Here is a 6,540-nt window from a genome sequence, read left to right as displayed (position 1 = left end):
CGAGGAAAAAGATTCTCACAATTTCTTGTCAACAAATTTTTAATATAATTTTATTTTGAAATTTAAAAAATTTGAATTATTTATTATATTTTATGTGATAAATTAAAAAAATTATAATGATTATATGAGATGAGATGAGATAATTTAATTTTGTATAATCAAATTAGCCTGTAATAATAATATTTTTAAAATTGTACATTTATGACGCCGAAGAGTTATAAAAGTGAATGAGCTTATAAATTCTATATCTATTTTATTATAATAAATAACTATCTAACTATGAATAGTAGTTTTTATTATTTTTCCATTAAGTCTATTAAGTCATGTTTTACCAAAAGGCCCTTAAGACTCTTAATTATTTGACGTGTAGCTCCATTGTAGAATTTAATGAAGGATCTTGTTTTATCAAAAGATCCTTAAAACTCTTGAACATTTGATGTGTACCTCAATTGTAAAATTTAATAAAAGAATTATTTTCATGCTCTTTTTGTTCTGATAGTGTATTCATTTTTCATTCCTTTTGTTTCAATTTTTTTAAATAAAAAATTAAAATGACTTTATTCTTTAGAACAAATATGTTTTAAAGCATTATTATTGTAAAATTTAACTTTAAGTAAATTTAACTAATAAAATACTTAAAACACTTAATATATAATATTAATTAATTATTTAATTAAAATATAATTATTATTAATATCAATATTTAATATTATTAATTTGATTAGAATATATTATTATTAATATTTTAATTATTAGAATTATAAAATGTGATAAAAATAAAAATAATTAATAATATTTTATTATTATATAGATAGTAAATAGATAATCTAATATAAATGCATATCAATACTCATATTTTACTAAAATTTTGTTTTTTTTTTTATCTTGACTTTTTACTTTTTTTTTAATCTTATATTTTCATTTTTCAGACAAATAAACTATTTTTTTTTTATTTAAATTATTATATCAAGGGCACCGGGCGCCGTTTCCTAGTTATATACATGAGCTGGAGATTGACCAAACATTGTCACGTCTCACGTCTGTTTCAGAGTGTCAAGTTTTAGATTATAATTAAGACTGACGAGAATATATTATGCATGCACCTTCTTTTCTTCCTTCCTTCCTGTCGCAGAGAATTGACTACCACCAAACTTTCTGCTGCTATCATTACATATAATGAACCTCTAAACATCTTCATAAGATTCTAACAATACACCAACAGCTTCGTACTATTGAAATATATAGTTCAAATTTCTTGTCTTAATTAGTACATCTTCCTCCCCCCCCCCCCCCCAAAAAAAAGGAAAGATGCACAAATCACCTTACTATTGTAAACATCTTCCATCAACATTGTTTCTATTAGGTAAAATAAAATAAATAGATTATTACACTTTGGTCCTTAGTAGGAGAACTCTCTTACCTTTTAGAGGATGGATAATGGTATCTCTCTCCTCCTTTTAATTTAGGGATGGTTGTTATGTCAAATAAATCGGGATATTCTTATAAAGTTTCATATCTCAGAATGTTTTGTCAATAGAGAATTTATAGAAGTTACGACAATGTACGTCACAAAAAAATTTATGTGCAAGAAAGTCCTTTATAAATGAGTAATTCTGCTTGTAAACTGGATATTTTTCTATATTTATCAATCACATATATAATTTCGAATTTCATGAATGAAATGAAATCTATTTTCTATAAGATAATAAAAAAAAGGAAAGATCCATAAATCTCTTTAAACTTGTATCCCTTAATTAGCAATCAGCGTACACTCAAACTACCCATTTTGGAAATCATCTCCAAACTAATAAAAAATTGCAATATACCCATTTTCTCACTGAAAAATATGAAATTTGCCCCTAAAAATTCTCAAAAAAGTAAACCAAGTAAATTGAAAATAAAAATCTTTCAATAAAACAGTTCTGTTTTTATACATGATAAACTTCTACCGGTTTTATTTTTTGTTATTTTTTCAAAAACTAACTTTTTTAGAAAAACTTACAAAACTAATTTTCTTGAATACTCTTTTTCGTTTTTAAGTTTTTAAGAATTTTAATTTGAAAAAGTGTACATTTTTATTTTTTCAAATTTGGTCACTTTCTTTTTTATTTTTTTAGAAAAATTAAAAGTATTTATGTTTTTTTTTACTATTTAATACTTTTCTCAATCTTTTTCTTTTTTGAATTTTTCAATTTTTGAATTTTTTTTTTTAAAAATGCTTAAACATCTTCTGATTTTTAATGTTTTCATACTTTTCTCAATCTTTTTTTTTTTTTTTTTTTTTTTTTTTGTCTTTTCACTTTCTGAATTTTTTTGAGAAATTAATTATTTTTTTATGATTTTAAGGTTTTCATACTTTTTTTAATCTTTGTTTTTTCAAATTCTTCGTTAATTTTCCTAAAGCTTTCGCAAGGGTATTTAATTTATATATTGAGATATTGTAATAGTTTTTGGCTTATTTCCAAAAATGATTGTTTAGCAGATGATTACCATTAAGTAGCGGTAAATTGAGACGGTTTTTACATTTTATCTAAATGTGATTTATGCTATGACAAGAAGCCAATTCGGCGTATTATATGTAGGGAGGACCTTATCGTTATCAAATCATTATAAATATTACCAAAAATTAATATGAAATCTTCCTAAAAATTATAATATTGATTATACGGACTATTTTTCTTTTTTTAGTTTGACTTTATTTTTTTCTTTTGCCATGTGATGATGGCTGACATCACCGTACATTATATTCAAGATTTTTTTTTTTTAGCAAATAGTTCAAGGGAAATGATAACGTGCGGCCCAAGTGTACCATTTCATTGTACCATTTATCGATTTAATTATTATTTTTTATTTAATGATTAAAAAAATAATTTTTAGTATATTAGTATCTTTTATTTTTTTAAAAAAATTTAAGTATATTAAAAAAATAGGAAACGAAAAGACTAAATATAAAAATTTTAAATCATGTTATGCGGCACATCTAGCAATCATTACTAGGTGACATAATATGAATAGTTCAAATTCGTCCACCAAACAAATAAAAGTTGCATTTGGGTGATATAGTGATTTTAAATGATTTGAATTGATCTGTGAATTATTGTTTTATGAATTCTATTGAAATATATTTAAATATATAAAATATATTTATTTATGTACTTAAATATATAAAATAAATTGAAATATGTTTAATTTTTTATAATAAGTTAAAAAAAAATATTAAACCCTATCAATAATTGGTTTATGATAGATTGAAATAAACTCAACACTTAAACATACCCTAACTCGATGGAAAGTTCCATGTGGATACCACAAGGTCTGATGAGGCAATTAGTTGCATTCCCAGCTAAAATGCATAAGGTAACCTTTCACTCGCCTGATATGTCAATTAATAAATCAACCACACATTGATTAACGAGTAATGTTACTAATCATTTCATATTATATATTTTACATATTTTAAAATTATTTTTTATTTTATTTTATTATTATTAAATTTATTTATTTATTCTACTTATTATCCATATACTATATATTTGTTATAGAAAAAAAATAAAAAAAATATAATGTATAATGTATAAAAATGATAAGGAAAATTATTCCTTATTTACTTACGGTATTGCATGGAATGATGGACAGGATGAATGAAAAGTACACCGGAAATGTGCAATTTCCGTGCACTGTTTATACATTCATATCTGACCCAAGTATTCCAATTACCTTGTCATCTAACCTTAACCTAAATTTAGAATGGATGCCTTCTCACTGATTTTATTTTAATGTAAAGGGGGTCAACTCTCCCGCCCTCAAAGAAGAAATTAAAATATATATATATAAAATAAATGAATAATATGTCTTCAAACGGCCTTAACCTAAATTTAGAATGGATGCCTTTCTCACTGATTTTATTTTAATGTAAAGGAGGTCAACTCTCTCGCCCTCAAAGAAGAAATTAAAAAAAAAAATATATATATATATATATAATAAATGAATAATATAGCTTCAACAATTGTCAATAAAAAATTTTATTTATTGTGATATTAATCTTCATCATCTCATTAGCTCCTTATTTAAAATAAAATAATTAGATGATAAATAATAGATAATAAATAGTTTGCATCATTTAAACTCACATTAGATGAAGATGGCAAAAAGAATGATAAATACCACTTCTCCACTGAAAGAGCATTAGAAAGACATTAAAAAAAAAAGTTATTTTACAATGAAGCCTTATACCATACACACATTCACTTAATCAATATGTGATTTATTATTTTTATCATTCTATTTAAATATACACATATATAAGTATTAAGATGGAAGAGTAAAAAATGATAAATTACATATTAATTAGATAAATATATGTAGTGCAAGGTTTCTGTTTATAATTTCTCAACAAAAAATTGGATTACATAATAAAGGTAATGAAAAATCACTCAAACCCAAAAGTCAAATACCCTCAAATCTCATTCATTTGAAATTTTCTAGAGAAGATAAAAACAAAATTCGCATAATTTTTTCCAATACCTTAAAGCCGTGAAATACTGAAGGAAAAGATGAGAAAAAAAAAAAAAAACATATTTTTCTTTCTTAAGGCTGCGGTTTTTAAGAAGAATGCGACTATTTGGATAATAAAATGAGATAAAATAATTTTAGATGAAAGTTAAAAATTAAATAAAATATTATTATTATTTTAAAATTTAAAAAAATTAAATTGTAATTTAAAAATATTACAACACCCTCCTTTGCGGCATTGGAGTACTCAGCTCTCTCTCTCTCTCTCGCGCTCTGTACAATGAAAGCCACATTTAATTTGTAGTTTTGCAAGTCCTGTCCCACATGGAGGGTTCTACACGTAATGAAGACTAACTAGGTTACTAGGGTAGGACTCAAGATTCTTCCCCAAACAAACAAAAATTCTTTCTTACATCGAATCAAGCTACACCATCAAATGTTTTGATCTTAATGTAGTACGTACTGTATATACTATATAGGTGCTAAATCTTGGTTGGTTTATATATATATATATATAATTTGTTGAATTAAGGTAATAAGAGTTTGTGTTCGTTACGATAGGTATCTAAGACTGTAATTGAATGTCCAGCTGGATTGAGTTAAACTTAATTCTTTATAAGTAGTATTGAGTTAAGATAGTGGATTAAGTTTTTTAAGATGTGTTTAAATATTAAAATGAGTTATATAAAGTTAAAAAAATTTATAAATCTCACATGTAAAAAAATATCGAATTGAAAATAATTGTGAATTTTATATGTAAAAAAATTTTAAATTGAAATGAGTTTAATAATTTGAGAAGTGTGTGTTTAGATATTAGATTCGATTTAAAATTAGACTAAACTGAATTGATCTCAATACATTCTAATGACCAAACTAGCCCTAAGAGTTTGATTTTTTCTTCTTCACATGGATCATTTAGATAATATTAATACTCAATTAATGTGATAGACTTTACAATCCAATCGATCGCTTTCGAACTCTAAAATTGGTGTTGGAAATTTTAAATTTCCAACACCAATTTTAGAGTTCGGACAAAAATTATGAAGATTCTGATCCTAACTCTTGGATAGGCTCATGAGTCATCTTACACCGCTTAATGCAATCCTATCTTTCAGTGATTTAAGCAATATATTTACGATCATGTTTCACAAAGAAAGTCAACTTCAGTCCATCCATCCATTTTCTTTTATGTTGCCTTTCAAAAATATCTTACGGTAATATATTAAAGATGTACAACCCTTTTACCTCTAGCACGTACAAGTCACTTATGGTGATTGGATCAACGACTTCATCTGTAATGATTATTAAACTTACGAATTTTACTTCTTTTTATATAAGAGAAACACTAGTAAGCCTCAAGCTTTATACCGCTCAACTTGACCGTTGGTTAAATTCTTTTATTTAATAATTAAATAAGTAATTTTAATTATATCGATATATTTTTTTTATGTTTTAAAAATATTTAAATATATTAATTTTTTTTTTACCCGAGCTATACAGTAACCCGACTCTTTATATAAAGAGAGGACTCTTAGTAGAAATTAGAAATCGAGATTGACTTTCAACTGGTATTTGAAGTAAATACCTAGTTTATGATACCATACTCTACACAATTTACATGAAAACATCACCAAATATTTTTAATCACATAAATTGTATTCACGCGAGAAGATTTTAGGTGTATTACTGTTGCCCTTCTTGTCTTACGTCATGGAATCAAAATCATTAGTCCTTAGTGCATGAAATATTATAATATTAAGGCTGTTGTCCATTATTAAGATGCTGATTTATTATTTTACTATTAATACAAAATATATAAGTATTCGAGAAAAATCATATCAAATAAATAATTCTACTACGATTATAAATAAATCAAATAACCTTATCAATTTCTAATTATTCTTAATAATGACATTTTCAAAGAACATAGACTTTGAGAACTTGATTTTGTTTTCAGTTAAGGTCATGTTTGGAATTTGGACTGAATTGAAGTCAACTTAGTTTAATCTAATTTTAAGTCAAGTCTAA

The sequence above is a fragment of the Carya illinoinensis genome, chromosome 9 (genome assembly GCF_018687715.1).
Source record: "Carya illinoinensis cultivar Pawnee chromosome 9, C.illinoinensisPawnee_v1, whole genome shotgun sequence".
NCBI lineage: Eukaryota > Viridiplantae > Streptophyta > Magnoliopsida > Fagales > Juglandaceae > Carya > Carya illinoinensis.
This window is presented reverse-complemented; position numbering follows the sequence as displayed.